The sequence below is a fragment of the Macrobrachium nipponense genome, chromosome 12 (assembly GCF_015104395.2).
Source record: "Macrobrachium nipponense isolate FS-2020 chromosome 12, ASM1510439v2, whole genome shotgun sequence".
In the NCBI taxonomy this organism is placed as follows: Eukaryota; Metazoa; Arthropoda; class Malacostraca; order Decapoda; family Palaemonidae; genus Macrobrachium; species Macrobrachium nipponense.
This window is the reverse complement of record NC_087205.1, coordinates 99,733,996-99,745,996: the sequence shown is the minus strand read 5'-3', so window position 1 is coordinate 99,745,996 and position 12,001 is coordinate 99,733,996. Positions and strand designations below refer to the sequence as shown.

At 33.7% G+C, this 12,001-nt stretch overlaps 1 pseudogene; it reads left to right on the top strand.

Annotated features, from left to right (window-relative positions):
- The window catches only part of LOC135224702 (collagen alpha-2(IV) chain-like), a 377,596-nt pseudogene extending 367,905 nt beyond the window's left edge, over positions 1-9,691 (top strand).
- The last annotated feature ends 2,310 nt before the right edge of the window (positions 9,692-12,001 follow it).

Sequence of the window (12,001 nt, the reverse complement as noted above, 5' to 3'; positions counted from 1 at the left end):
CCAGGTCTTCCAGGACCCCCAGGTTTACCTTGTCCTCCAGGGTCTAAAGGTGACAAGGGTAATGCAGGGCTGCCTGGATTGCCTGGACCAAAAGGCATTAGAGGTCCCAAAGGATTTGATGGGTTACCAGGGATAGTTGGAAACCCAGGAATCCCTGGTGTAAAAGGAGACCCAGGATTACCAGGCACTAATGGTCGCCCTGGTCTGCCTGGACCAAAGGGTCAAAGAGGTTTACCAGGACCACAAGGACCTGTTGGACCAGTTGGTCCCGAGGGAAGTCCTGGCATGCCAGGCATGCCTGGCATTAAAGGTGATCGTGGTTTTGATGGACTGCCGGGACCAGAAGGACCTGTAGGAATGAAAGGAGATCGTGGTTTTGATGGTCCATCAGGTATCCCTGTAAGTGTTCCTTATTTTTTTATATTCTGCATTTCATTTAAATATAGTTATCTAATTATGATTTTTTTTTGTTATGGAAAATAATTTCTTATTGTGTACTTGCATGAATTGGCTTGAACATCTTCAGAATTTTACTATAATAATTTGTTATGTCCCATTCAGTTAGTAGAAGTGAAGTATATCAATAACTCTCCAAGATTACCTTTCTTGTTTTTACTTCTAGTATTCTTTTTGTCAACTAAAGGTACAGCCATGCTCAGAAATGATGCAACGTGATTGCATGGGATTTCATTCAAATTCACTATAATTGGCACCTAACATGCTGCATATTTATCTATGATTTCAATATGAAACACTGATTATCCAAAAAAATAAGGCCATAATATGGTACGGTACTACGTATATCAAAACTGTAAGGCTTATAACTAGATTTCAGAAAATGTGACAAAACATTTTCAAAACTTTCTTTCACTCCTTGCCGATGCATTTGACAAAAAAAAAAAAAATGTTTAATCAAGCCAAGTTTAAAGGTTAAAATGACAAAAAAATTCACAAGAAGTAATCATAACATTAAGATATTGGCTTTAATTGAAACCATAAAATTTGAAATAATGAGTCATATTTGATTATTTTCACCCCCCAACCCTAAAATAATATAAATAAATAAATAAATACAAAAGTATTACTGTAGCTAAAACGCATCCATTGATATCAAGGGGTGGTCGGGGCCTGTGTGACGTGACTACTCGAGTGGTGGCAACATGAACCACCTGGAACATACGTCTACAATGAATAGAGTCAATGAGATAGTCTTGAAAATATTTATTTCATATTTATTATAGGAATAGTTGGACTGTCCTAAAAAATAATATTGTTTGTGTTATGTTCCTTAACCACTTCAAAAATAATGGTTTATTAGTAAGTATTCACCTTTGCAGTTACTTTCATTAGTGCCGAGATTTGTTCCTAGGCCTAGTCATGTTAGTTTTCTTTATACATACGTACTTGATAAAAATACATAACACCTAGCAATCACATTTGTATATTAACAATTTCTGGTCAGAAAGCACATGAATTTTACTGTTTTCAATTCACATTCCTTTGAAAATTTTTTTTACTATACTAATATGTTGTAAAGGTAGTTATGAAGACCACTGCAAGAAGCAAGCTAGCACGCTGCCATTGACGAGAGTGCTAACCTTATCACACTGAGCTTTGATCTAAACAATTTTAAAACAAATTGATTCATGTTACATAAATTACAAATTATACCAATGCATGAAAGAGATCATATTCATATGCCAATAGGGAAAATAGTGTATGTTGTGAATTTGCAAACTTATCAACATATATGACATTGGTAATAAAAGAAAAAGTTTAATGCTACTTGAGTCTGAGATTTTGGACTATACAATAAGAATCAAGTCCTTCAGATTTGAGCATGACTGTACATACAAGTACGTATTGTTATGTTAACTGTTCAAAGGTATAAATTACTCATTTCTAAATTATGCCAATCTCTGAAGTACAATTTTCTTCTTATTACAAGAAAAGGCTCAATATGTGCATACACTATGTATTATATTTTTTTGCTACATTGTTTTTATTAGTAAATGTTAATTTGTATGGTACAAGTAATTAAGATAATTTTTTCTTTATTCATATTCATTTAATTGAAACTCTACCTACAAAGGTTTTCTGCAATGTAGCTCTCTTAACATTTTATACAGCACTGTACTTATGTACTTTGAAATACAACCCTTTGGTATTTGGCCTTATTACTGTTTGCAGTAGTATAAATAATGTGCCGAGTTTATTAATATAGCTCAGAATCTAGGACCTACTTTTGAGATTCATGTCATTGCCAGGACACATGAATTGAGAACTATTGTACATACATACTATTTATTTATAAAAACATATACTTTTAGGGACAACCTGGTCTCAATGGAAGAAAAGGAGAGCCTGGTAGAAGTTGTGAAGCAGAGCAACAGTTCTATTCTGGAACATTGGTAGTGCGTCATTCACAAACAACGACAGTTCCTTTATGTGAAGAAGGCCATAATAGGCTATGGGAAGGTTTCTCCTTGTTATATGTGGAAGGAAATGAAAAGGCACACCACCAAGATTTAGGTAAGGACAGTCATATTCCCTTATCCGATGGGGTCTTGGTTCTATTAATCTGGATAAGTGCGAGATTACTTATGTGTAATTGGTGTTTGATACTTATATCTATCTTATGTCTATGCCATACCTACCATAATAACAAGTGAGATTCATTTAACCATTTCAGTTTCAGAGTTTTTGGTCTAATTTTTGTACTGTTCATAGCTTTCATATTTATTCTTACTATACCTCCCTAGTTGATTAGATGCACCAAACATTTTTTTAAAAATTCAGTATAAGAAGTACTCTAACATTATTTGTTGATGATTGATGGTAAAGAGAAATTCACATTAACTTAGAGCCATTACATAGGTTTTATTTAAACTATATCAATACAATACATAATTGTCAGTTCAAGTGACAACTGTATTAAGTACATTATGCATAACATATTTTAACCTTGATCAAATATTTTTTTAACAGGTTTAGCTGGCTCATGTGTTAGAAGATTCAGTACCATGCCATTTATGTTCTGTGATTTTAACAATGTCTGCAATTATGCATCTCGCAATGATAAATCTTACTGGCTATCAACTAATGATCCCATACCGATGATGCCCGTTGCTGACACAGCAATCAGACCATACATATCAAGGTAAATATTACAAGTATCTTTTTCCTTCGGTGCATTATTGCAGTTAAGGTAATTATAACTGATTCACTTAAGGTAGATTCTCGGATGAGCCTTATTCTTACGAGACGTTTGTTTGGTGGCTGCTGATTGGCTGGTACCGGGAGGTAGGCAGCTCCCAGCCAATCAGCGGCAGCCAAACTAACGTCTCCTAGGCATAGGGCTCAACCAAGAATCTACCTTAAGTGAACCAGTTATAGTACATGCTTTAGTATTCACCTTTCAGGCTTGACAGCAAGTTCCTACACAGCAAGTAAACATGCCCTTCTATCATTCCTGAAGAACTTAAGATGAATAACATGAAATGGTTATGTACCTAAGGAATGAAAATGAAGTTAGTCTACCCTGGAAGACTTCCATATGAGAATTTTGTAAAGGATCCTTTGCATTTTAGGATTTCTCCCTGGAGACTCATCAAGTATCTATCCTTTCCCTTCCAGATCCAGCAGTTTGGAGGGTGGGTGCCATGTGGCTCACTCTTAGGATTTTCTGATAATTCTAATCTTTTGAGATCTACATTCAACAAGAAAATGGCACCCTTTAAAAACCTCAGAGGCCACTGGTGCTTATGGGTCAAAAGGTCAGGGGTGGGCTAAGGTTAAATTTGTCTTGAGGGCTGCTGGGAATGGTACATTAAATAAGGGTCATAGGGCAATTAGCTCTGTTGTATGATCTGTTTTTTGGCATTTGGACATTTTGACAAGAAGTAACTTGTGAAAATTATATTGGTAGAATTCCTTACAAAAGATATAATATCAATGGAATTGGCAAACAAAATCCACAGTAAAGCTTGATATTAAAACATGATATATACTACTGATTTATACCCGATTAAATATTCAATTAAAGTAGAAATGAATGCTATTATTTCAAATGAGATCGTATGGTTCCTACATTGATATACATTTTTTTCCTTTCTTGTTGTTGGTTGCTCTGACAAATGTTATTAGATACAATATATTTCTTTCACATAAAATGTGTTTGTACTCTTTGAATAGCTTAGATGCTCAAGTCTTTTGTTTAGTATTTGTTTAAGAATAAATTACCTGACCAAGGAAGAGAAGAAAAAGGGAATGGTGGCAGAATGTAGAAACAAAGGAAAAGCCATAAAGTCCTTTAGAGAAACAAATTAAGACAGGGAATGGGAAATGTCGGGGACATAAAAATGTAGTGAAATAAGTATAGAATAAAAAAAATATAAAAAGTTTCTTTTAAAAGTTGAGACACCAGGTTTTTCATACAATAATGAGGTCAAAGAAAATAACATTTAAGGAAATGCCACAAGAGAAAAAAAAATCCTTTTCTAGTAGCATTCCCTTCCATTTTTGGCATCCACTTTTATTTTTTCAGACATGATTAATTGTAAGAAAATCCTGGCCAGGTATAGATACACCTCTTCTCGACAAGGTACAAAAGGAAGCTTGAGATATACAGTAATACCTCAATGTGATTGTTATGCAAATTCACAATAGCGCAAACTTTTCATTTGAACCTAACTAATTATCGTACACAAGTATTTCACAGATGTGAACGCAAACACATTTTCAAATCCTGGAGAAACCCTGCGAAAGAGTTTGTTTAATTTTTTATGTATTTCATAAGTTTTCAAGTTTTTATGTGTAAATTGAATTATATTAAATAATAAAAATAATAATTTTTTTTTTCTCTCTCTCTCTCTCTCTCTCTCTCTCTCTCTCTCGCTCTCTCTCTCTCCTCTCTCTCTCTCCCCCGTCTCTCTCTCTCTCTCCTCCTCTCTCCCTCTTCCATCTTAACTGAGATGTGAGAATTTTTATGGTACATGTATGTATACTATGTTTATTAATACTTTCAAATAGTAATAATAATATACATACTAACTGTAATTACAAAATTTGTATGTGCTAGTATTTTAAAGAAATAACCTTTCCATTTCACTTTTAAGTAAGAACGACTCTTCTCTGTCTCTCTTTCTCTTGCTGAAACGAGAGAATTTTTATGGTACATGCATATGTTTATCAGTATTTTCAAATAATAATAATATTATTATAACTTTAATTACAAAATAATGTGTACAAAAAATTCATTCCCCTCATCTTTCATTTTAACTCCACCAGAAGCTCAAGGTCCAGAGCTGTCAAATATTTCAAGTAATGTGGAGGGGGAGTGTTGCCATTAGCAGTCTATGATTTTTACATAATTCTCTCTCTCTCTCTCTCTCTCTCTCTCTCTCTCTCTCTCTCTCTCTCTCCATATGTATGTAATCTTCACATACTCCTATATTTTAACCAACCATGTACACGTATTTCTTTTTCTAAAGATGATGTATTAAGCTAACTTTTAAATGAAATTACATTAACTTTAATTTCATTTAAAAATTAGCTTAATACTTATATAATATGAAAATGCTTCTTGAAGGTTTGAAGACATGATGACTTCCAAAAATCACAAAATACCTTGCAGCAAAAACAAACACGTTAACGCTTCGAATGCTATTGAAGGAATGGCATTCTTGGCAGAGGCAGTAGTAGTAGAGAGCGGAAGGTAGCCGTTGTAACGGCACCTCTGCAGAGGGGGATTTTGAGAGAGGAGAGATCTATTTGGTGAAGTATCTGTGATAGTGGCTTCCACTCGCCCCTGATGCTATACCGACACCCTTTGAGGGTGAGCGAGCCAGAGGTAGTAACTCTGGCATTCCATATGGCTTTTTCTCTGGTATATTTAGCATTTATTTATACCTAGAAATGAGTGCTATAGGAACATTTCACTGGGCGACACAGGTCAAGCCCAGAAATAGATTTTTCCTTTGTCAAAGTCCCTTACATAGAGACATTCTTCCTTTCTCTCTCTCATAGTTAGTGGTAGATAATTTTTTATTTATCTGTTTTCACCTTTACCTGTCTAGAACTGTAAATGCACTGTTTTAGAACATAAACACATAACTAAGAGTTGTATTAGTCCAAATAAAACACACTATTTGTTCATGAAAAGGAATTTCAGAACAAAGAGAAAGACGCAGAATAAAGATTTTCTTGAAAGGGGTTGAGAAGACTTCTAAGAATAGATCAGTCGATCGGAAGGGGGAAAGAAGAGAGAAATACATTGCACCTATGTAATCTTCACATACTCCTATATTTTTTACCAGCCATTTATTTCTTTTTTTAAGGGTAATGTATTAAGTTAACTTTTAAATTAAATCACAGTAACTTTAATTTCATTTAAAAGTTAGCTTAATACTTAGGGAGCATGATTAGGGTCATATAATTTAGTGTTCAAACTCTAGAAGTAAGCATATATTGCATTTCTAGAGACCTTGCCAAACTTACGCAAAAAAATTCCCCTTGGATGTAGGGATCAGGTCAAAAATTGAGATATAAGATTTGACCAAGACAAAGAAACAAACATACACAAATGCAAGCTGCTTACAGTAGGTAACATTTGACCTTAAGGCAAAGTTAAAGAAGAATAGATTTATGTATCTGAAGAAATATTTGTTCTGTCAGAAGATTAGTAATAGCCTTGCACACGTACCTCATGGATCCACATGACTCCAGCAGTTATTTGCCTCACTTTTTGTGTCTGTTGGCCAGTCTATGGATCAGTAGAATTTCCCACATTTTGGCTTTTTTCAGGATTGCTTCATAGCAGCTTGAATGCTACATTGGAAGAAAATAGAACTGTCATAAAACTAACCTATTTGGAAAATATTTATACTTATTTAAATGGTACATGAGCAGGTATGAATAGAGTTTTGAAAATATTGGTATTTTTCATCTTGTCAACAAAAATGAGAGTAGTGTGTGTTTTACCTAAATATTTATTTGCAGGTGTGTGGTGTGTGAAGCGCCTTCAAACGTAATTGCAGTTCACAGCCAGTCTTTAAATGTACCACAGTGTCCAGTTGGCTGGTCAGGCATGTGGATTGGTTACTCGTTTGTAATGGTATGTATTCCTAGGCTTTCTTTATAGGTCCTTGTTTTTTCAAAAGTCATAAGTTCCAATGCCCAAGCAAATTGTAAAATATAGAAAAAATTACAACTCACTATGGAAATGGGGTAAAAAGCTATACACTATATAATATGCTATCTTTGTTAATGAAATAGCCCTTTAGAATGTAGACACCATTAATTTTGAACTGAATGTAACAGTGCATATGAGCATAATAAGAGCTACTGTATTGACATAATGTGTGGACATTTGTTTGGTGACCTAGTTCGAACATGTCCTATATGTCTTGATAACGTATAGTACGTAGTATTAACCAAAACGAAAAGTACATTAAATCTTCATTTGTTCCCTCTTCCAGTGACAATTCTGTAAATTATCAAAATTTTGAATGAGAAACAAGCAGTATGAGAAATATGTTACGTATTCCTTTTACAAAAATCTGTGTTAGTACATATCTGCACCTTAGTAACCAGTAAGACATTTAACAAACCAAATAGTATTACTGCAATTAACACCAGTTAAAAAATAACTGAATGAAACAATTCTTAAGAGTACATATAATGAAAACTAAAACTAATTTGATGCACGTCTGTGCACGTGTGTTACGTGTTTCAATAATGTAAGGCGTACTGTGATCTATCAGCGCTCTAGGTTACACAAGAACACAACAACAATACAGAGGTATAATTGTATCAAATCGACTTTATATGTCGCAAATAGACTTGCTAATACAATATATCTGTTCTCTAAACAAGAGAGTATAACAAGACACCAAAGCATCCCTCAGATGTTAATGATATCAAAATGGAAATCACAGCAGCTAGGATATCTATATCTTAGATTCATTATGGAAATTGCCATCACAATATCTTTTAAAAGGTAAATAACTATTTGGTGAAAGCTTATGATCCCCAGGAGAGACACAGTTTTTCCTCTTAGAAAGTAATAGGAACAGTTTCCTAGATTCATAGGACAACTTTTTATCCTTATTTTTTGCATTCTTTGTTTTTTCTATTTTTTACGTTGTACATTTTATTTTGTGGAGTCTGTTTTAAATTATGCTGTTGGAGTATGCTTCCATTTATAGTTACCGTAGAGGATTTGGCCTTAATACCCTTATGAGATCATTGTTCTGAAACTAAAGATATGTCGTGCCCCCCAAAAAAACTCATATTTATTCCTTTATTGGGATTGATGTGTAATTGTGTTAATTTTAAGAAGTCATTGGAACTACATATACGTTACTGTAAATACAATATGCAGTTCTAAATTACGTACTTTTTTTTACAGCATACGGCGGCTGGAGCAGAAGGTGGAGGACAATCACTCAGTAGCCCTGGTTCTTGCCTTGAAGATTTCAGAGCTACTCCATTTATTGAGTGTAATGGTGCTAGAGGGACTTGTCATTACTTTGCTAACAAATTCAGTTTTTGGTTAGCCACTATTGAGGAGAGAGACCAATTTTCTAGACCAGTATCAGAAACTCTTAAAGCTGGTAATTTGCGTACTAGAGTATCGAGGTGCCAGGTGTGCATAAAAAACTAGATGGTTTTGGGAAAAAGTAGTGATAACACACTTTTTACATAAACGAAAAAAAAAATCTTTACAAGTGTGTATTTGGCCTTTTTAGGCCATAATTGATAAATGACTTTTCAGTGTCTAGTCTTTGTGGCTTCCTTTTGGGATCTACGAAGTTCATCGTTACCAAATCATCATCTGATCACCACCCAAAAGTTGTAGTTTTATTATGCCTAAAATATGTAACTGTGTGTATTGTAAGAATCCGGGCCTTCTTTTTGATGTTTTCCTACATTCGTTTCAAGTACATCAGTTATATGCTCAAATGGGTACTTGATATGTCCACAAGGTGCTTCTGATCAAGTGAAATTGATCTATCTCAAGATTCTGCCATTATTCTGTTTATTTATTTTCATCAAATGTATATCGCTGGATAATGAACTGCACAATGTAGCATGGTATCTTAATTTAAATAAGGATCAGGTATCATTCCCATCTGTTAGTGTGACGTGGTGAAATTTTTTTATATATTTTTTTTGTAATTTTTCAATTCACTGTAGTGTAAAGTTGTGATAATCTGTAATCAGAGAGAGATATATATGAAATTTATAGGTTTACTGAATATACTTGATCTTTGATATTTGGTATTTGTTGCCTGTATATGTGTTTTTGTTTATATATTCACAGAATCACTAGATATTTATAAATTTCATAGCTGTAGAATATATTTTTTTTTCAAAAAGTCTATGTGGTGCTAGATATTAAGAACTAGAATGTAGGCACATCCCTAAAGGATTTGTCAGGATTACACTGCCATATCAAAAATCTTGTTAGATTTTTGTTGTATTTTTAGATAAAGTTATATTTCTTTTTCCTAGGCACTTTTATTGTTAGTCTGTTATAATTGTGGTATTTCCATAGATAAAAATACCATAGTTATACCAGCATACATTAGATTTTATCTGCAAATATTTTTCTGCTCATACTCATTTTCAACCTGTCACTGCCATTTTTCTTATAAAATTTAAATAAAATTTTCTTCCCTCTTCCTACTGCTTTATGTTTTGTATTCATGATACCTACCATACCATGTCACTTGGCTTGAACTGATTTATCATTAAAAATCATGTAATGTATTTTGAACTGTGTCATGAAACCATTTGTTCATTGGATAGTTCTGTTGATAAGTTCAATTAAATAGCCTACAACACATTTGCAATTTCTGAATCTACTTAAATGCAAACCAGGAAAGAGAGAGAGAGAGAGATCAGTGCTTTGAGAAACCTTAGAATAGTAACAGTCCAACTAAAATTAAGCGTGCTGAAAATCATAGTTAAGGCCAGGTCACAATTCCTGATAGCTGAAATGCACTTTGCCCAAATACCATGAACAATTTTTTTTTTTAATACAAAATTGGATGAGCAATTATCTTGACATTATTATAAGGTACTGTGGGCTAAATCTTTACTCCTAAATGGTGAGCATGGGACTTATAAAAGTGAAAACCTAACATAGAATCTATAAGAGGAAGTGAAATCCAGTGAAAAGCAAGATATGAACAGAACCTCAAGTTTAAAATGGAACAAAAGTACACAAAATAGTTACGACTTTGTGTTAAATTCAAAAGCAATGTGTGGTATACTGTGATATTAATACTTGACCCCATTAGGGGATGGTACCATCAGTGCGTCTCATGGAGTGTACTGTAGGCATTACTTAAAGGTTCTTTTCAGTGTCCCTTCGAGAGCTAGCTGCAACCCTCTTCTTTCCTTTTACTGTACTTCCATTCATATTATTTTTCTTCAATCTTGCTATTACCCTCTTCTAACAGTTATTTCATAGTGCAACGGCGAGGTTTTCCTCTCGTAACGCCTTGGAAACCTGTCTACTCTCAATTTCCTGTACAGTGCTGAATGACCCAAACTGAAGATTCCATTCCACTATCACTTAAATCTAAGATTTACTACTACTAGTTTCAGTGGTATGAAGCATCTCTAACCACTATGCCATAGTGAAGAAAATCTCGTGAAATAAATATACACTATAATGAGGCCTAACTCGCTAACACAATGGATGAAACTGAAGACTTTCCAAGATACTTGTACGTATATAGTTTCCGAAGCGCAATCCAAGTTCTTTATAATTGGTAACTTTATTACAGATATAACATTACGCATTCTTTTATGTACCCACTCAAATGCAGTGGGTATAAAAATTAATCAAACTTCAACTTTATAAGATGAACAATGCAATAGATACTTTTGCTTCATGCTGTAAAACATTGAAAGGCAACTGTTTAATAGCCTATAAAATTTTTATTATATCTATATATATATATATATATATAATATAATATAATATATAATATATAATATAAAATATAATATAAAGCAGAAATGCGCGCACACTGACCATAAGCTACGTATATTGTACATAATTATCCAGTACCAAACCTATTACAGTGAAACATCATTAGTAGGCTACACCAATATATGCATGAAAATGTTCAATAAAACAGTAATATCTTTAAAGAAAAGAAGGTTAAAATGAAAACCATGGAAACTGGACAATAAAAATGTTACTTTGGAGAAAGAAATCATTTGATAAACATATTTAAAAAATGGGAATTAAGAGAAATCAGATATTTAACAGCAAAGTGGATACTTTGGATAGAAATTTTGAAAAGGGATGAAGTAAAAATTAAAATTGCTACTGAAGTTGAAAGGAAGGAAATAATTGAATGAATAATTGCAACAGAACTGTAGGACGTGAAATAAAACTACAAACTGGAGAGAATAATAATGAAGATGATGATATTAGCATGACAAAAGAAAAAGAAAATTAGTGCTGGACCACAGAAAATTAAAAAGCCGCATTTTTAGTTTTATTATTTTTGCAATCCTTCTTACATCTATTATGCTTTATTTCTTTTAGCTGATTTGTTCACCCTGCCTGTTATGTCATTCTGTAGGCTCCCTCAATTAGTCAAAACATGGTAATAAGGATAGATAGGAGTTCTGATCAGCTTCCACGGACTCTTAAGATGGAGTTTCCTGATCAGCTTTCCAAACGGACTTCCTTAAAAGAGTGGGAGTTTCCTCTTTCCAAAGTTCCAAATTAGTCACATTTAGTATTCCAGTGCTTGACGATCCCTGGAAAGTGTTAGTTAGAACGCTACGTGACGCTTCTGTCCGTTGATATCTGCTTTTGAGGAAGTGATATGCTGAGGATGACATCGTTTTTACGAAGAAGGTTAGTATTCAATAAGTATTGCTTTATTCTCTTTGGGTTGATATAGGAGTTGAACAATGGCTAGTAAAGATCTATTGGGGTATTTCTAAGAAACAACTCCGCACGGAATGC